This window comes from Haliotis rufescens, unplaced genomic scaffold, assembly GCF_023055435.1.
Source record: "Haliotis rufescens isolate VD_foot unplaced genomic scaffold, xgHalRufe1.0.p SCAF_152, whole genome shotgun sequence".
Classification (NCBI taxonomy): domain Eukaryota; kingdom Metazoa; phylum Mollusca; class Gastropoda; order Lepetellida; family Haliotidae; genus Haliotis; species Haliotis rufescens.
Window position 1 is genome coordinate 39,292 of NW_025963838.1, and position 21,537 is coordinate 60,828.

General features: G+C 40.3%; 1 protein-coding gene across 10 annotated transcripts in view; it reads left to right on the forward strand.

Annotated features, from left to right (window-relative positions):
• LOC124152120 (organic cation transporter protein-like) overlaps window positions 1-21,537 on the forward strand; it is a 44,238-nt gene that overhangs the window by 11,412 nt on the left and 11,289 nt on the right. For 6 of the 10 annotated variants that reach the window (XR_007221093.1, XM_048396565.1, XM_048396562.1 and 3 more), the window contains exon 2: window positions 20,603-20,741. The exons of 3 other annotated variants lie outside the window; for them this stretch is intronic. The gene's annotated coding sequence lies outside the window, so the exon portion shown is untranslated. Of the gene's footprint in view, window positions 1-20,007; window positions 20,187-20,602; window positions 20,742-21,537 lie in introns of those variants that run through there. One more of the 10 variants, XM_048396563.1, reaches the window with a different exon arrangement.

The following is a 21,537-nucleotide window of genomic DNA, read 5'->3' on the forward strand; positions in this document are numbered from 1 at the left end:
GGTAACGGAAAGGGACGAGTGGTGACGAATTAGCCGACTGTGGGTCCTTGGTGGTTTGCGTGGTTTAGTAGACGGGGGGGGGGGGGGGGGGGGGGGCGGTCGGGTAGCCTAGTGGTTAAAGCGTTCGCTCGTCACGCCGAAGACCCGGGTTCGATTCCCGACATGGGTACATTGTGTGAAGCCCATTTCTGGTGTCCCCCGCCGTGATATTGCTGGAATATTGCTAAAAGCGGCGTAAAACCATACTCACTCACTAGTAGACGGGGGGCCTTCAATAGATGTTGTCTGAGAGGAACTAGACAGACTCTCAGGTGTTGATGTGACAAGGCCTGTGTTGTTTGAGTGGTTGTATCAGGATGTATCGGAGTTGAAGAGGGCGTCTGAGTACTATCGTTGAGTTGAGAGGGCGAGGGGATATTTCTTCTCTTTTTATTCCTCTTGTGATGTACGGAATGCCCTGTAGGTTTAGGCTGATACGTTTCCTCTTCCATTGACACGGGTGTGGAAGTAGCGCCGGAAGGTGGGTGCTGGGGAGCTCCTTGTGGGAGTCCCTTGCTCCTTGACCGCTGGTTCGGTAGCGGTAGGAAGTTAAGTATCAGTTTTGAGTCCATCTGGTAATTGTGCCTTTAGTTGGTAGCTGTCCACCCTATATATAACTCAGGGGAAGGGGGGGGGGGGGGGGGGGGGGGGGGGGAGGAGCAAGTGTGGACTAAGGGAGGTGTGGGTTTTATTAGGTCTTTTGTTATGTAAGTGTATTTGGAGTTTAGATGCGGCTAATTAGTCATGTTTTAGTTAGATATATGCCCCGGGCTTTGAATTTTTCTAAGTTATTTTGTGGGTTAAGGATTGATTCTAGAGTATTGTACTGCTGTATTAGGGTTTAGATAGGTTTGTGGTGTTGCTCGGTGTGTTTGGTAGTGGGTGCAGTGGATGAGTACGTGTTCTGGGGTTTCTTGGTGGGTGCAGTTTGGGCATGTTCCTGTAGCGTGTATTTTAGATATCTTACGGTGGTTGTTTAATTTGGTATGGCCTGTGTTTAGTTTAGTTATAATTCTGTCTATTTTTGGGGGATGGGTGTAGTATTTTTGGTTTAGTTAGGTTTCTTTTGAGAAATTTTCCTAATTTGACATTTTGTATTTTGGTAGATAGTGTGCCATTTTGTAAAGTTTTTTGTTTAGCGACACTTTTGATTTCTGATTTGGAGATTGGCAAGTTTAGGGTGATGTCTGGTAGTTATAGGGATAATTTTGCTGCTTTATCTGCGTTTTCATTGCCGAAGATTCCAACGTGTGCGGGTATCCAATTAAATTCTATGTCTTTGCCTGCCTTTGTTAGATCGTTGGAGCTTTTTAATATTTGGTTTATTAGTTTCGGGCGGTTCTTAGTGTTAATATTTTTGAGGGCCTGGAGTCCACTGAGGGCGTCTGTGAGGATAAGGATTTTTTAGTCGTTTTTAGATTATTGCTTGTGTAGGGCTGAGGCCATGCCCACGAGTTCGGCCGTAAAAATGGATTGGTTGTTTGGGAGTCGGGAGGATTTGGTATGTTTCTGAGGATCCGTCTGTGTATATGTGACACCAGTTAGGCCATTTCTCGTGTATGTATGCTACTGTACGTGATGGTTTTAGCAGAACAGAACAGACCTATATAACGCCCAAGGCTACAAAATGTAGCATTTTGAGGTCGGTTTGTTTATTGAGTGTGTCGGATATAGTGTTGTGTCTATTTTTGGTATGTGAAGTTTTGGGGTGAAGATACTTGAAGGTTTTGTGTTTTGTCTAAGGTTATTTATTTTCATTTAGGGAGTTGGTTATTCTTAGGGATATTGGAGTGAGTAGAGGGTTTTTCCGGTCGAACGCTTGGTTTTGGGGGCTTATGTTGTTTTTAAGATGTTTTGGATTTGAGAGTTTGATTGGGACGCGGCCGAAAAGTTGAGGGTTAGTTGTTCTCTTGGATGTAGTGCATTATTTGACCTTTGAGTCCTATTTTTGTCGTTTTTGCATTAGCCCGTTGTGCCAAACCATGTCGAATGCTTTGGAGAAGTCTAGAAAGATGTCTGTTGTGTATTGTTTGTTGACTTGGCCTGTGGTAATGTCCTGCTCCAATCGGGTGAGATTGTCTAAGATTGAGCGACCAGGGGTGAAACAGCTTTGGTCTGGGTTAATTATATTGTTTTTTCTAAGTAGTGTTGTAGTCTATTTTCAGCCATTGATTCCATTACTTTGCATAGGTTAGAGGTTAGGGAAATTTGTCTGTATGAGTTTGCCTGATCAGCTGGTTTCGGAGGTGTCGGGACCTGACCGTTTCGATAGATGAGGTTATATAGTTTTAGTAGAGCTTGGAGTAGTTTTGGGGGGAGTTGTTTAATTATCTGGTATGAGGTTAGGTCTAAGCCTGGGGCTGTGCCCTTTTTCCTATTTTTGATGACGTGGAGTAGTTCCTCCATTGTGTATGGGAGATTTATTTCTAGTTTATTGTCTTTTGGTTCTTTGGTAAATTTGGTTTCTTTTTTTAGTTGTTCCTGGAATTTTTGGTTGAAATTGCTGTTGCTGCTGCTGCTGACGGAAGAAAAGTGGAGGAGTTTGTTGAGTTGTTCATGTTGGGAGTTTTTTTTATGGCGTTTAATGCCACTAATGGCGTGGATTTTGTGCTAGACCGTTCTGGCGTCTGTGTGGTGATTAATTTCGTCGCAGAGTTGTTTTCCAATTTCTTGTTTTAGCTGTTTTGACTAATCTTTGTACTTGGTGGTTAAGTTCGTGTGCAATTTTAAGATGTTTGAAGTCACGTTTGACTTTTTTAGATGCGGATTTGCGTTTACGTCTAGTTTGTTCTATCTCCTCGTTCCACCAGGGAACCAAATGTTTGCCTATTTTGGTTATTTTGAAAGGGATGGAGCTTTTGGCTGCGTTAATTATATAGTCTGTTAGGTTTTGCAGCAGGGGTCGTTACTTTCTAGATCAGCTGGGTTTGCCTGGTTGCAGATTTCCTGAAATTTGTTCCAGTTGGCTTTGTTATAATGAAATCTTGGTTCCTGGTTTTGAGTTGGTGTTGGGATGTTTACGTCTCCTATAGTTAATGGGGAAGTGATCACTACCTAGTGGTACTCCGTGTACTTCCCATTGAATACTTTGGGCTAAATCTGTGGTGCATATAGTTAGGTCGATAGCCAACATGTTATGGTGTATTTTGTCGTATCCAGTAGGTTGGTTGTTATTTAGTAGTATTAGATCATTATTTTCTATCCATTCTGAGATGTGTTTGCCGTGTATATCTCATACTCCAGGTAGGGCATTGAAGTCTCCTAGGAAGATAGTAGATTTATTGCCTATTTGGAGGAGCGTGTCTAAATCCTCAGGTTTGACTTGTTTTTCTATCCAGAGGCATATATTTACGATATTATGTTTTTGGTTGTTGTTTGTAATTAATTTTTGAATACCGTTTGCTTCTAAGTTTGGCGTGTTTATTTTAAGTTCTTCGTAGTTTGTCTTCCCTGACGTATATGATTAGGCCGCCTCTGGCTCTACCTGGTTTAGTTTTGGCTCGGTCAGACGTCAGTTCTTACCGAGTTAAAGTTTGGAAGGGTAAATTCAGATCTAGCAGATAATTTTGTTTCTTGTATGCAGACAATATGTGGACCTTTGTCTAGTTTAAATTTAGCTTTTAATTCCTGGCCGTGGGAGTCTAGTCCATTGGCATTCCACTGGAATATGTTTAGTCCTTCCATTTTGGAGGGATGAGTGGTTGATGGTTTATTTGAGTTTTGTTTGTTTTAATTAGATGTTTCCCTTATTAGTTTTAGTTTAGGGAAGGTTATTAATTTTAGTTTATGTGCTACTGCATGGCATGATTTCACACTAGTGTTTGGACATTTTTGCTTGTGCATGTAAGCTAGGAGGATTATTTAAATATTTAGTGTTTGAGATTTGTGGGGCAGTGCTAAAAATGTAACTTCATTAATTTCTTTTTTTTTCATTAGTTTCCTCCATGATTGAGTATTCGTCCTCTGCGTTTAGGTGGTTTGATTTAGTTGGATCACTCTCCATAGGGGTGGGTTGCGTGCGTGGTTGTTGTGGTTTGGTTGGTGGTTGTGTTTGTGTGTTAGATGTTGTTGTAGTTTGCTTACTGTCTGGATTTACGGGTTGTGCTTGCTGGTGTTGAGATGTTGTTGCCCTGGAGGCTGTGGTGTGTTTGGTGCTGGGTTGTGGATAGGTGGTCGTTTTGCGTTTTGTTTTTCATGGGGGTGTGGATGTTGAGGCTGTGTGTGGTATGGGGGAGAATGTGTATAGTGGAGGGTGTGAGGGATGGGTGTTTTGGGTGCAGTGGGGGCGTTTATGGCCCAGACAGAGTCTGGGAGTTTTGTAGCGTCTGTGGTGTGGGGATGAGAGGTTTGAATGTATGCGGCGCATGTTTTCTGGTTTGGACTTTGGCCGTATCGGTGTTGATATATTTGTTGGCCTGTTGTGTGAGAGTTTGTCCATGTTGGGATTGGTTGGAGAGTGAGGAGTGTTTTATAGATTTACAATGTATGCATCAAGGTGGTCATGTGCCTGGGCACTCCGTTTGTGCGCATTTCTTGCGTTTAGATTTTTGGAATTTGCATTGGTTTGTGTGGAGTTGTGATAGGGATGAAAGGATGGAAGGTGAGTTTACATTTACCGTGAAGTTCTAATAAGGCTGGCTTGGGAGGTTTGGAAGTCTGGAGAGGTTTTGCAAGCTTGGGGTGCAAACTGCGACTGATGGAGGATAAGAGATAGATAGATATTTCAGTGATTTTACGACCGCTTAATAATCGGCTGGTCCAAAAAAACCCTGTAAATTCGGGGGGATAAAAGAAGAAAGGAAAATGGGCGTCACACATTGTACCCATGTCGGGAATCGAACCCGGGTCTTCGGCGTGACGAGCGAACGCTTTAACCACTAGGCTACCCGACCGCCCCTAGTAAATAAGAGCATAGTGTTGCTGGTAAAAATAAAACATCAGTTAGGCTGATGTATTTATGAGATATAGGATATGAGTTTAAGTAATAAAGAAAATAAAAGGGTATAAGCTGGGTAACCTACTCTAATAAACGTTGGGTCTGATGCGGGAGGGGGTAGGGCGCGTCGTGTCGGTGAGTGGGAGCTGCAGTTGTGGCCTTGGACTTGAGTGAGTGGCTGGATAAATGGCTATTACTGTTTAGTAGCATGGATATGGGTGAATTTGTCGCGCGGACGTCGGAGAAGACAATTTTGTAGTATGGGTTTACCTCGTTATATTTATTAATCATTTCTTTTCTTAAGGAGTTTTACAAGCTCTGGATAGACAACTTCTCGTCTCTCTAAAACCCTCCACCGTTCTTATTTCCCTCCCCCCCCCCCCCCCCCTCCCTCTCTCTCTCTCTCTCTCTCTCTCTCTCTCTCTCTCTCATGTTTTTTTGGGCCAGACGTTTATTATTATTATTATTATTATCATTATTATTATTTCCCACTATTGATTACTACTTGAAACTTGGCTGGCTACGACTGCGACATAGCCAGGGGCTGAAGCGGCCGTTAAACTCCACATTATTGTACATAGGAGATTACAGAACATGTTATAAGTTGACATGGAAAAGGAGAGATTTTACATGGATTAAGAGTCGCTTTAGGAGTTGCCATATCATATAGTCTGGTCCTCATCGGACAGGGAAACAGGAGGATGACAGGACAGGAGACTGCAGACAAGATCAGTGTCGGATCAATCTTGGAGATGGACACTGAGCTCCACAGGACCAATGTTGATGATGTCACCCCACAGCATGTCTCGAGACAGGCATAAAGTTTCACAATGACACAGGGCGTGTGTTAGAGGGTGGTCTTAGTGTAGACCACAGAGAAAGCAGCTTCCTTGAACATTGCCAGGTCTCCAGAGGGCACACAAATGAACAATGAACTGTTTCTTAATGTTTGGGTGGGCTCTTGCTATGAATCAGGCTTGGTGGGGCTTTCTGGTGGAATGGATTTTCCTGAAATGTTTAAGGTCGTGACCTTAATTCGGGTATTCGGGTATTACATTCCTTCTCTTCGTGGTCATGCATGGATTTCTTTACACTTTTCTTCTAGGAACTTTGCGCGGGAAATGTACCACTAACCATGCAAGCATGTGTCACAGAGTGACTTAACTGCACTCTGGACAACGCAATGTTAAAGAATTGTAGCTTCTGAACAACATCCCTTTTGTACAGTATTGAGAAAATACTGGATTAGGAAATCTGGACTATTTAACATGATGTAATCCATGCGTAACAGCGGTCAGTTGAACCATTGTCTAACACAGCATTTCACATTATGACATTTATAGCCTTAATCCATTTTCCCCCGGCCGTGTCTGTATTCACATCCATAAGCCCCATGACCAGGGCAACGCCATTGTCTCTTTGTCTGTCTATTGTTGTCCAATAGTGTATATATATGTTTACATCTTTACTGTTAGTCAGTCTGGTATTCCGACAGCACCTGTATGTACAGCCGCGAGTAGGATACGCCTGCTTGCTGGACTTCACTTGTACTTGTTGAGTTGGAATCTCCGCTCGACATATTTCTATTAGTAATTGTATTTGTTTGTATTACTGCCGACTAAAGAAGTTTGGACTCAACGTATTCTTCGTCTTCAATCTGAGCTTATTTCCCCGTCAACATACGCGTTGACACATGTAAGAAGGGTAAAAACAGATACTTCTATAGAATGGTCCATAAATCCGGGATGAAGCCATGTGCCTTCGTAGAACAGTTGTTCTTAAAAGCGAAAAGACGAGTTAAGAAGAGCTGTCTGGCGAGAAAATGGTTCGGGTTGTTGCACAGGTTTCCAAGAAAGAACAGTTTGTTGATATGGCATTCCTAAGAAGGGGGCATTCACTTCACATTAAAGCCGTCATTCACTTGATGCTCAGTTAATGAATTTATAACAGATAACCAATCAGATTACCTGATAAAGGTTCCCATTCGGCATTTCTTGTGTCTGGGGTAATTATTCAGATTTGAAGTGAAGTGAAATGTGTGTTATGTAACATGCACTTGGCAGCCTAGCAAGACATGAGTTATCACTTAATTTACATTTTTACGGACCATTGTGATTTAAACCATATTTATTTTAAAAAAAAGAATGGGATTGGTGAACAGGTTCAACCTATTTAAACACCTCTCCCTACAAAGGACATTTAACAATTAATGAAAGTAAACTGTACATAAAATAATGAACTTAGATTAATTCTAAAAGTCACACACAAATACACACATACATATATCGATACATAAACAAACAGCATACTAACGTATCACGCATACAAACAACTATTTGATGGATGTAATCGTAAAGAAGACATATTTAGATTTTAAATCTTTTAGATTTTGCAGGGAATAAATGGACAGATTGTACAATAGCAGTCAGTAGATGCAGCCAATGATATACCAACAGAGCAACCTGTGTATGAGCCCTCGCCAACAAACGCTTTCATATCACGTAACAGTGATGGTTCTCATTTTCAACCGATTTATTTAAATGCGTGTGGTTTGAAACCTAGATTACTTATTTCTGAATTTACGAATTTTAATACAAACTAGGAAGTGTTATGTTTTGTTGAAACAAACATGATGGATTTGATTGTATTGACATTCCTGGATATGCAATGTTTTATAAACATAGAATTACAAGTACTGGTAGAAAATCAGGCGGTATAGCCGTTGCTATTAAGCATGAATACGTACAGCATTTCCATAAAATAGCCGAATCCTTGGAGTATCTGTATGGTTTCTCGCTCCCCATGAAATATTAAATGTATCATGTAATGTATATATTGGCATCTCATATATCCCACGAGAGGGTTCGCCAAATTACCCTGACGAAACATTTCCAAAACTACATAATGAAATCTCGTATGAGTTATCAGTAGATTGCGACAATAGTATTTTTATCATTGGTGATTTTAATGCAAGGCCACGTACTTTGTCAGATTTTATGACAATAAACTCAAGCTCTATTAACGAAGATATATTCTCCATTCCCCATATTTGTTTTTAACTATATGAACGATGTTAAAAGACTAAATTATGCTTATGTATTGTTAGAAAGGTCACGTTAGGATGTAGGAAATTCAACCTCACATGGTTATAGTGAGTGAGTGAGTTGGGTTTAGCGCCGCTTTTAACACTATTCCAGTTATATCACGGCGTGTCAGCTTAATGTGGGAGCAAAGACCGAAGTGATGCGAGTCTCAGACGTTTACCACTTCGGTGAAACCCACGAGCACGGGTATGGTGCTGACAAACCTAGAAACATAATCGGGGCGAACCGGGATTCGAACCCACAATCATAGGTTTCTGGCGTGCCCAAGGGACGCAACTCTGCACAGCGAATCGCGGCGCCTTAGACGACTGGGCCACCCGTGCCCCCTCACATGGTTATAAGCTAGTTGATTTATGTAAAAACAATAATTTATTATTTGTCAGTGGCCGAGTTAGACTTGACAAAGGAGTGGGGTATGCTGCGCTGGCGCTACGCTCGCTCACTCACTCACAATGGCCGCCTCCACCAGACAAACAAACATGGCGGACACCACATGTATTTACTATAGAAAAACGCTAGAGCGGGTGGTTATATTTTTTCTTAGCATTTTCATGAAGGCCCTTGCAATGTTGTATACGTCACGAGATTTACGTCCATTGTTACTTTTAGTAAAGGAAAACATTATTTAAACTGTTTCGAGACTCGGAAGTGGTCGTCACATCGGTGAAATGTAAACAATGACACAAACCCCATTTTCGACAGTGATATTTTCGTTAATATTTGATTTAAACAGTATTTTATTTCGATTAATGTTCAGAATTTACATTAAATAGCATTACAAAATGGAAAAGGGATTAGCAAACAGGCCAAAAATATTTCGTGTCAGCTCACTGTTGTCACGAAAATGTATACATAATACATGGAATTAAACGACCACCTTAATGAAATACCATTAGCATTTTTATTTCAGCAAATCTGATGACGCAAATGTGGCCGATTATGCCCCGTTATTCTCCCATTGTAAAGTGGTGTGTTTAGCGGAGTTATTATACGCCCAGTGTAATAACTAGAAAAAATCCAAACACTCTTGATCCGTAATAATGATATTTAATGATAGTGTCTGTCATTGGTTCTGACATTTGGATTTGATTCACATGAAAAGCCATTTATTTGGCATTTGTTTTCTTATTACACAATGAAATTAATCATAAATAAATGTAATAATTTGGTAAAAAGTATTGATCAAATCCAATATAGTGTTTTTAAACTATGTGTGTGCTTGTAAAAATGTCGAATCTGAAGATATAGTAATAGAGAATATGTTAAAAAAGATGTAATTAATTTTGTACAGTGGCATACACATCCATGTTTGTTCTCTTTTTCTCAGGATGATAAAAATGAAGATGTAACAGTAGTGATGCTGTGGCATGTTGTAATTATACATATAATTTATTATGAACATTCAAATAATGCATTCTAAGGAACACTCATGCAAGTAACAAATAGTGTTAGTGTAGCGCCAGCGCAGCATACCCAGGGAACCAGATCAGGCTGCTGTCTGAAGGTGCTATTCTCGGTAGTGATGCAGGGTCGTGCACTGATGATCTGGCCCCATGGACCAATAAGCTTTAAAAACATTGTGTATAAACACCAAACACTGCTTCAACCGGTACTGACAAGGGGTATTTCATGTTAAGGGCCTATCAGTCACTGCAGCGGTATAGCGAGACAGCGGTAGCGCTATATCGCGGCAATTGATACCAGGCGATACGCTCAGTTTACTGTATTGTGTCCCACGTCGTGTTTTGGTTGTGTTTGGCCCCATCGCTTTTCTAGGTTACTAGAAACTGTGACGTCGTAGTGCATAAGCACCTAAATACTAATTGCTTCAACGCACACTGAGGACAGAGTTATGTATGTGAGTTCTCCCACGCCAGTGCGTTAAGGTGACTGTCTCGGGCGCGATAGATGTGGTGTCATATCAGCCTTGCGGGCATTGGCGGGAATTAATAAAATATAATGCAGCGTTCCCGACTGCAGCTACTTTAACCAGGCAAACCTTTTTTCAGATTCAGTTATCTCTACTGGGGCGTGAATTAGATTGTTTGCTGCCTTTGTTGATTAAAGGGGCACTGGCTTCGTCTCGGCTGTCTGACACTGGCCGCTAAGGCTCGCTAACTGCCGTGAGTCGATTTGCTCGCTAACGCAACTGAGTGATACAAGAGACTTGGCTACCGTCTACACGGACAGCTAAATAAACGTGGAGGCAATATTTGTTTTACGCATTTTTGAACACTGATTGGTTACCCGTAATCTATGAAGATTTCGGCCAGGGCGAGTGTTAGCCTTGTGGTTAAAGCGTTCGCTCGTCACGCCGAAGACCCGGGTTCGATTCCCGACATAGGTACAATGTGTGAAGCCCATTTCTGGTGTCCCCCGCCGTGATATTGCTGGAATATTGCTAAAAGCGGCGTAAAACCATACTCACTCACTCACTCATTCACTTGATGCTCAGTTAATGAATTTATTACAGATATAACTGGTGGTAGCACCACTCAGATCACCTGATAAAGGGACCCATTCGGCATTTCCTGTGTCTAGGGTAATTATTCAATCTAAATCCAGGTTTGAAGTAAGGTGAAATGTGTGTTATGTAATATGCACGTGGCAGAACAGCAAGAGATAAATGATCAGTTGATTTACTTTTTTGTAAAGCAACGGACCATTGTGATGTGTATGTTACTAATAACAATAATGTGTCATCCAACAACATTTAAGCATGTGAATCTAATTGTGATGATATTCATTTACATTAAGATAATAATATTCCAACAGAGCAACCTGTGTATGAGCCCTCGCCAGCAATCGCTTTCATATCACGTAACAGTGATGGTTCTCATTTTAAACCGATTTATTTAAATGTGTGTGGTTTAAAATCTAGATTACTTATTTCTGAATTTACGAATTTTAATACAAACTATGAAGTGTTATGTTTTTTTGAAACAAAACTAGATGGATTTGATTGTATTGACATTCCTGGATGTGCAATGTTTCATAAACATAGAATTACAAGTACTGGTAGAAAATCAGGCGCCATAGCAGTTGCTATGAAAGGAAGGTGAAGGTCGTTGGGACAACATGGTGTTCGTTGGAGCTCCCGACGAAAATGACAAAATGATGTAAAATCTATCTTAATTTGGAACAGGGAACGGAAATACTAATCAACTGTGACATTTGAATATTTACTATGCAAGTTTGAGGTGAAATACGATGGATGTCAACTTTCGAGTGACTAAAAGTTTGGATTGTGATTCAGCCATATTGGATATTAACTGACAAAGGTTGATTATCTGATGCATAACTTTGAAGCTTCCATCAACACCATATTGTAATATAGAGAGGGCTAGTAGTTTTTCGATGTTTCCGAATCGGGTACTAGGTTATGTTATAAACAAGTTATTGAAGTCAATGAATTATTGAAGGGTTCCGTAAAAAACTGTTTCCCTGTTCTTTCAGATTTATTTTCTCATGTGAGGTAATGGTAATTATCTCATTCTCAATTTTGCTTTTTATTTGTTTGTTCATTTTGGTTATTTACTGTTCATTTAAACAAAAAAAATTGCCATTTGACTTTATTATGTTCACATGCCAAGCTAGCGCTCGTGTGTATTGTATGATATTTGTAGACTTGCATTTGTTGGAGCCCACTGCTTTCCTGTGTTACGTACTTAGTTTATTCGATGGCAGTTGATATAGCACAATACAGGCAAGCGGCGGGCTCCTTTGCAGTTTATCTTCATACTAAAAACGAATCAAAATGTAAAATCTTCGTGCATTTTATTAAGTCTCTCTGCTTATATAATTCATCAGTTTCAATCTTCATTTCAATACTGCTCCTATGCTGTGGAAATGTTCATTTTAATCCAGGATCCTTAATAGGCACAGATTTAAAGATTATTCATCGAAACGTTCGTAGTATTAATTACAAACTTGATATCCTTGAAGTTGAACATAGACATTATGATGTAATTTGCATATTTGAAACATGGTTACACACGGGTATACACGACAGCGACATAATTATTCCTGGTTTCCAGGTTCCATTTAGGAAAGACAGGTCAACTCGAGGGGGTGGCGTAGCTATTTGCGTCAGAGGTAATATGTATGTCAAATATGTGGATCAGCTTCTCATAGTTGGTCTAGAGGCGATAGGGTACATGTTAAATGATTATTTAATTGGTATTGTTTATCGTGCAGATAAGAGTGAATCGTATTGGGAACTAATTGATTAATCAATAGGAAACGCAGTCGATATGAATGTGTACACTGTAATTGCAGGAGATTTTAATATAGATATACTTCGAGATAATAATCCAAAAATCTAATATTTGCAAATGGTTCATGGACTTACACAAATTATTTGAGAGCCTACGAGGATCACCCAACATTCCAGTACGTTGATAGATTTACTTTTTGTGACAGATGTTGATAGTGTACGGGACTCGGGAGTACTTGATCCAGTTTGTAGTGACTACTGTCTAATATTTGTAACCATTAAAGAAATAATGAGAGAGAGAGAGAGAGAGAGAGAGAGAGAGAGAGAGAGAGAGAGAGAGAGAGAGAGAGAGAGAGAGAGAGAGAGAATATTGTTTATTAAAGTGTCACATGTTATATACACTTCGTGGTAAGATATATACAAAACAGTAAAATATAACATCCGGCCAAATATGACCTACGAGACACTATAAAACGTATCAATCATAAAACTATTCAGTTGAAACAGAATACAAAATGTAGCACACGGACACATACCTACGTGAAGCTACTTTTCAGCCACACGGAGGCGCGTACTCATACTAAACATACACCGCACATATACATACATCCATAGACACATATACAAAAATACATACCTCGTGATGCAGGCGCGGAGCACGGCCGTGGGCGGTTTCAATGAGGAGCGCACCAGTATGCCAGGGTACAGGGCAATTGACTTCGAAAGTCCTAAGTAAAAAAGTGCGCTCCCCCTTGACTCCCCCCACCGCGTTGCGCCGACCCCGTTCCCCGAGTGCGTGCGTGCGTGCGTCCCTAAATGTCATTCTTTCCAACGTAAAGTGTACTATTATTCTATAGCAGACCGAGATAGCTTAAATACTGACATGCTGAATATTGATAGTGATTTATTATTCACATCGGGGGATGTGAACACAATTACTGACGAACTTACATCTCGAATTATAAAAGTTTGTGATAAACATATTCCTAATAAAATTGTTACCGTACGATCAAAGGATCCACAGTGGATCAATAATGCAATACGTTCCTTAATAAGAAAACAAAATCGCCAACATAAGAAAGGTTGGATCGCCCACATTATGAAACACGTAACACTAACGAATATTTTGAACCTAACTGTCGAACTGAATTATTTAAAAGATAATTTTTACCTTCCACAGTCTCCGCCTGGAATGTACTAGATTCCACTTTGAGAGAAGCCACTTCATTATCTCAGTTTAAAAAACTGTATAACAGTAGTAAATCAGAAGTGCCTGACATATTTAAATATATTGGTTCACGCGTTAATCAGATAATCCACTGCAAGTTAAGACTGGGATGTTGTGATCTAAACGGTCACAAATTTGAAAGATTTATTAGCGATAATCCTGAATGTTCATGTGTTTTTTTCAATGAAAGCGCTTTACATTACCTATATACTTGCCCAAATTATACTGAGATTAGATCTGAAAGCTATTATTATGTTAATGGATATGACCTTCGAACCGTCCTGTTTGGTAACGTCAGCCTTGACAAAGAAATACTGTTGAATATCGTTGACTCTGTAATCATTTCTTCTCTATGAGCAAAATATTTGTCTAAACATGCACTCTTACATAATTCAAACTAACAACTGTTTACTTTTGATGTACCGCATACGACTTAATATCAAGTCTATACTACCTGTGTAATTATACTACTGCTGCTTGTTGTTAAAGCGTTCGCTCGTCACGCTGAAGACCCGGGTTCGATTCCTGACAAGGGTACAATGTGTGAAGCCCATTTCTGGTGTCCCCCGCCGTGATATTGCTGGAATATTGCTAAAAGCGGCGTAAAAACCATACTCACTCACTCACTGCTGCTTCTTTGAAATTTGTTGGGGAGAGAAAGTTATATATACTCTGCCTGTTAATCAATCCCCTTTCACTGTACCAAGTGGAAATAAATATTGTTCAAAAAAAGATTTTATTACAACAAACTCAAGCTCTATCAACGAAGATATAATCCCCAACGACTTTGTTGACAAAATGAATGATGTTGAAAGACTAAAATATGCTAATGTATTGTTAGAAAGGTCACGTTAGGGTGTGATGAATCCAACCTCACATGGTTATATAAGCTAGTTGATTTATGTAAAAGCAATAATATATACATTGTCAATGGCCGAGTTGGGTTTGGTAAACATTGTAAAATCGCCCGTGGGAAGTACTTAAAGGCCAAGAGATATTTCAAACGTAGTCAAACATTCCGAACTAAACAACGACTAGTTAATGCAAGTAAAAGTTATAAAAACTGCATTCATAAATTTTCAAATGTGCATTTTAAAAAACTTGAAGACAAATTACATAATGTTGAAAGAAAACTTCTTAAGCAAAGAAAGTCTGTCGACGAAAAGCTACCAGTTAGTGAAGCATTATTCAGCTTTTTGAAATCTTTAAATGAAGTTTCAGCAGATGACGACTTGATATTGATAATCTACGTAAACATCTTTGATAGGCATTTAGAAGTTGGAGTACCAAGTAAGGATAAGAATTAATGGACGAACAACTTCTTTTTTACAAGAGCGACGTTCCCGTTCTCAAGCAAGTGATGTACTGAGTGTGGTTTAGACACCAATCAGCCATAATCCTATTGTTATTGTTACATCACCATAGCTACCCTTGTGTGCACATAAGAAGCTTCTCCACTCCAGTATAACAATATCTACTCTACTGTATAAAGATTAAGTAAGCATCAACCTACCAAACGAAATTAAAAGTATCACAATGGAAAAAATATTCCAAAAGTGGCAAAATAACTATCAGAAATCTGATTGCAAACTATACCACCTGCTACAAAAGCCACTCAAAAAAACAAAAATACATCATAAAACCAAAAATAATGACTGAGTAATAACTAAACTACAAACATGCCACACTAAGTTAAACTCCCACCTACACAAAATTAAAAAAAACACCAAACCGGTAAATTCACACACTGCAACTTAAAAGAAACACTCGAACACGTAATACTATGCAACTGTGTGCTAAATACGTCCTCAGTCGGAAAGCGCACGTAAAACCTCCAATGTAAGTAAGTAAGCGTAACTAAACTACAAACATGCCACACTAAGTTAAACTCCCACCTACACAAAAATTAAAAAAAACACCAAACCGGTAAATGCACACACTGCAACTTAAAAGAAACACTCGAACACGTAATACTATGCAACTGTGTGCTAAATACGTTCTCAGTCGGAAAGCGCACGTAAAACCTCCAATGTAAGTAAGTAAGCGTAATACTATATTGCACACATTACCAGCAACACAGAACAAACTCCAATCCACACTAAATTGCAACAATCAAATGACACTAGCAACTGTACTGAACCCCCTAAAGGACTTAAAAAACCTTTAAAGCACTAGGCATATATCTAATCAAAACAGGCCTACTTGTACGCATTTAAAACTAAAAGTACAACAAACAAGCTGCCAATAATCCCAAAATTCTATAGCTATAAAAACACACCAACTCCTAACATATCTGGAAACTGTTTTAACGTTATTTATAATATGTTCCAGAATATCAAATCATGTGTTTCCTGTAATTGTAGTTTAACAGGTTTCTTTTCATGTAAATCTGGAGTAAGACAAGGAGAGAACCTGTCACCTGTCTTGTTTGCAATATTTTAAAATTACCTCGAAGCATCTCTTGTACAGGATTTATGTAAAGGTGTCCAATTGAAACCAGATGATTTCTATGATCAAATAGAACATATTTTCACAATACTATCTGCGTTTTTAATGTACGCAGATGATGCATTGCTATTGGCCAGACTTGAAACTTGACTCCTGTGTGAAACAACTGAAACTAAGTGATCAGTTGAGAAACGAACACGGGTCATAATACGAAACGATATGTATATTTGACAAATTTTGATTGTTACAGAGACACATTGCATCGAATAAGTTTCTTTGTACAGTTGCAGACGTGTGGGATATTGTTACTTTATGTGGATATTCACGGATACATTCCTCGAACAAGGAAACTGCCTAAAATTATGATATAACTTTGGTAGGTTGTAATTATGATATTTGCATTTTGTTTTCATTCATTTGCTGCAGCATTGAACAGAATCATTGTTGTTACTCTAAGTCTTGGTTGGGAAGTTCTTGGATGCGCGATGGACGTTGTTCACAAGTAAGCGTCTATATGTTACAGTAATTCCCTCAGGCCATTTATAAAATGTCTAAATATCAGACCATGTATTTAACAGATTGACTAAAATTATTAAGACGTTCAAAAACATCACAATAGGGTAATTATACTAGGAGTAGAAGCCAACCAATATACAAATTTACTTTTAATTCTAACATTTTTAGTCACTTGGTGATGATATTGAACATTAAAATGTTTGGAAGTCGTTTTCATAATAATACAGATGGACAAAAATAAGCAATGCTTAAGCGAAATATTTACTTTGTGTTGCAAGTCAGAATAGTGTAAACGAAAATCGCACAATTATCAAGCAAGTGACTTACTAAAACTTCGTCACAATTACCGATGCTACCCACAAAAATACCTACATTTCCTTAATATTTCCAAAACTGTATTTCATTTTGTTGATAAATGTGACTATACGCCCTTATTCTATCGATAAAAGTGATAAATGCTCTTACACTTGCGCAGCACAGGTCACGAACTAGTCTAAATTTCTGCTGTATCATACGTATACTCACGGCGGAAAAAACAATAACAAAGGCAACAACAAGTCCCGGGGAATTGCTTTAGACCAGTGCCCCTGCATTCAGCAATATTCCAGCTATATGATGGCGGTCTGTCAATAATCGAGTCAAGACCAAACACTCCTGTGATCAACGCAACTGGGATACGATGACATGTATCAACCAAGTCAGCGAGCCTGACCCACCGATCACGTTAGTCGCCTCTTACGACAAGCATAGTCGCCTTTATTAGCCAGCTCTCTACCATTGGTCCACGAACGCCATTACACGTAATCCGTGCTCATTTAACAGGCCATTACCACCCCAGACCCATACGCAATTCGGTAAATAGCGAATGAGGTCGTCCCACGAAGCCGGTTTCTTTGATATGTCGACAGATATTCCGCATGTTGTGATCAACATTTGCTTCCTTGATGTACAAACTCTAGTCTGTGTGACATAACCCCGATATGATATACAAACGTACATGTATACAGCAATACAAATTCTTGACATGATATACATGCATACATTTATACGTCAATACGAACTATTATGATTATTTCTTTCAAATCAGTACCAAGTAAGATGTGAGACGGCATCAAGGTATTCAACAGCACATTACTACACAGCAAGAAATTGTCTTCTGTAACAGCCAATATATTTTTCCAGTTGTCGGTGTTTCTTTTGTTTCACAAGCTGAAGAACGGCAACTTCAGCTAGCGAAAGACTGTTCTATCTTTATAAGTGTAGAATCTTGAATAGGTTTGGTTTGGAGGCTGACTTTTCTGCGCGACCCCTCGACATGAATGGTTCTGCGTGGCCTGACTGTCCCGGAGGGGTTCCAAGTCTTGCGACCGTGGTTGCCTTCTTCCTCCCAATTCATTTTGTCTACGGAAGCCACACCCGCCATTGTTGTCCATCAAAGTGTAAAGCTTATGGTGAGACGAAACATGCTTAAACCGATCACTCTAAACGTACAAGTATTGAATAATTGGAAACCCAAAAGCAGTTTCAAAGGGAAGGGCGTGTCCGCTTCCCTAAGTCCCATGGGGATTGTTAAGTCGGATGTATTAGAGCGTTAGTCACAGTAACAGTATAGTGGTGTGATGGTGAAAGCGGGTTTAACGTCGCGTCCAATATTATTGCACTTATATAGCGACGTGCATGTACGTGTGTGTGTGTTTGTGTGGCTGCTTGTACTAGTCCGGACTGATGCCGATTTATAGTGCTAGCTCACTGAGATACCATGCCGCAGTTTAACATGAATACCCCACTCAGACACAGTATACTGACTCTGAGCCGACCAGTCCTTGTTAATGCAGAGTAACAACAAGTACCATCTTTTAACGTATTTTGGTACGACTCCGGACGCTCTACCAGTAGACCACGGAGGCGGTCACCAGTATGGTGTGACAGCGGTAGCGCTATATAGCTTGGTATTTGAGCTCCTGGTATCCCGGCAGATTGCCTTGTTTACCATACAGTGCATTACCAAACGAGTACTTAATGCTTAGTAAAAGTTACAGCGTTCTCGGCTACAGCTGTTGATCCTGACGGTCATAGTGACAGGTTATGGTTTAGCGAATAAGACTACCTTTGTTAATGATGCAAAACTGGGACAGTGTCAAACCGGCCATTTTATCTCAGTCAAAAAGAACCAGTGAAATATCTCATTTTTCATCAAGGCCATATTATGACCATGTACAGTAGTCCATATATCCATATATATCGGAAGTGACTTATGAGTCAACAGGGCCATTAAAAACTCAGTTTATTTGAATTAGTTGTCTGTATAACCGAAGTGAGATATTGGGGAATGGACTTCCATGAATGTAAACCAGGATCCGCTACTATATTACAGTAGCACTTGGAGCCCGCATCGCTGCAATTATATTATTATTCCGCCGATTTTTGCTGTTATGGCCCTGTCACACTACAACGTTTTAGAGTAACTTGCACCTAGGGTGTAAAAGAGAGTTAGTACGCTGTCATACGTCGAGCTTTCACCGAAAAACCTTGATTTGGGCGTATCCATAGTATAGTATGGGTAGTATCACTAGTCGCGGTTGGTTGGTTGGTTTGTTGTTTAACGCCGCACTCAGCAATATTCCAGCTATATGACGGCGGTCTGTAAAATAATCGAGTCTGGACCAGACAATCCAGTCATTGATATCATGAGCATCGATCCACGCAATTGGGATCGATGGCATGCATCAACCAAGTCAGCGAGCCTGACCACCCGATCCCATTAGTCGCCTTTTACGACAAGCATTGTCGCCTTTTACGGCAAGCATGGGTTGCTGAAGACCTATTCTACCCCGGAATCTTCACGGGTAGGATTATTTGATTATTTGAGACTTTTTGCAAGGCAAAAGAATTAAGACCCTACGATTGCGTCACAACAATCCCTAGCGGAATACCTCCTACATTTGCGTAGCCAAAGACACTTGGAAGGTAGCACCATGATTTCGTAATTGGGTGCACTTAACTCAGTGTTGACGGTTCCGGAAAATCACAAGGTGATTAAGGTCACGGAACTACAGGCCCTATTACGCTCATTCATCCGCTTTGAGCATGGGACGCACGGAGTGGTACATCTCGGGTTTTGCTGGGATTTTTTGCTAAAATCAACTACCAGGCTAACCCGAGCGTTCCTTCACCATCATTCCAATATTGACTATTGTGGGAGCCGTACATGAAGGTGAATTTCTCCTGGGCTCGGGGCGAGCAGTTCGAGTTTTTATTCGCCGCTCCAAGACTAGGCGTTATTCGAAGTGGTTATTTATACCCGTGTTTACTACGTCCACGACCGAAGTTAGTCGCAAACACCATACCCCTATGATTACGCGCAGTCATCCTTCAGGCTTACGAGATAGCCAAACGGAATCCGCTGAGAGCGAATTACCCTCACGATCTCAGGGTGTTAGCCTTTACAATGGCTTTTCACTGCAATTGTTCTATGAGAACAATCACGGAAGTTCGACACAGTTTTCAGTTGTGGCTCTCGAGGCGTCGAAGGCGTGCGAAGTTTTGGCCCTCTGGTTGTAACCCAGCAGGTTACCAACCCGACGCAAATAATGAACTCGCCCTATACAGAGCCAGCCTACTTCCATGTGCAGTCACTCAGTTTCCGCCAGTGGAAGAATATTAGACAATCTTGTTTGTCAACGACGGCTGTATGACGTAGTAAGTAAAGACTTAGCTGATTAGCTATTATTTTCTTTATTACTAAATGTGTATAGGGAATTTCTCTTTAATTTCTATGTTCAATCCTTTTGATATTTGAACAACCCTACCGTAATGGCGTTTATCTGAACTTTTCCGCTTTACGGTTTATCGACCAACTGGTGTCGTATTTCAGGGTGTGAATTATTGAAGTTTCTGTATTCTGAAGGTTTACCTTCCTCCAAATCGTCCGATACAGATGCATTGAGGAGTAATGCAGGATAAATAAAGAAATAGTAAAATCTAGATATTTTTTACATTTGAAAACTTATCTTGCATTACTACGTTTAAGGCCCAAGGCCCACCCGTCGCAGACTTGACCCCCCCCCCCCCCCAATTAGGCTTCAGAAACCTCAAAAGTATGTTGTATTCCTAAGAGCTCGGGCGACAGGCGGTGAAGAAGGTGACCTCCTCAGGACTGCGGCGGCGAGGGTCAGTGAAAGAGACTTCAGAACAACAACATTATTTCTTCACCAAGGACCATCGCTGTTGCGCTGTCCTTCTAGTTGTCGTAAGGTAAGCAGTGAATGCAATAACGAGTAATGCAGGATAAGTATACAAATGTAAAAAAATATTTAGCTTTTACTGAGATTGTCTCGTCCCGACGCGATTATTTACAGACCGCAGCGATATAGCAATATACTATTGCCGAGTGCGGCGTTAAACAACAAACAAACAAAACATGCTTACACCCGGCAGTGACCTCCAGATGACGCCACGCTGACTCCCGACCAGAGCCTTTTTGTAATAGATAAATATTGAACTCTTGACTATCAATGTACACATTCTTATCTACCTGTACCCTTTGTTTGTATTTACTTTGAATGCTTAAAACATATACATATTGAAGCTGATCAGGTTCGGTGACCGGTCAACTGGAGGAGCCCTCTCATTATGCCAGCAGAGGTCTGGCAAGAGGGGCCTTTCATAAGGTTGGCGACCCTTGAAGTTCCGGGGTAGAATAGGTCTTCAGCAACCCATGTTTGCTGTAAAAGGCGACTATGCTTGTCGTGAGAGGCGACTAACGGGATCGGGTGGTCAGGCTCGCTGACTTGGTTGATGCATGTCATCGTATCCCAATTGCGATGCTAATGACATCAATTACTGGCTCGATTATTTACTGACCGCCGTCATATAGCTGGAATATTGCTGTGTGCGGCGTAAAACAATAAACCAACCAACCAATCATAAGGTCGGCAGTGGTCAAACATGAATAGGGATGACAAAACCCGGGACGAGCCTACGATAGAATATTTTGTCAAAACAGATGAAGAGACATTTCGAAGTCGTTACTACGAAGATATGGTGGTAC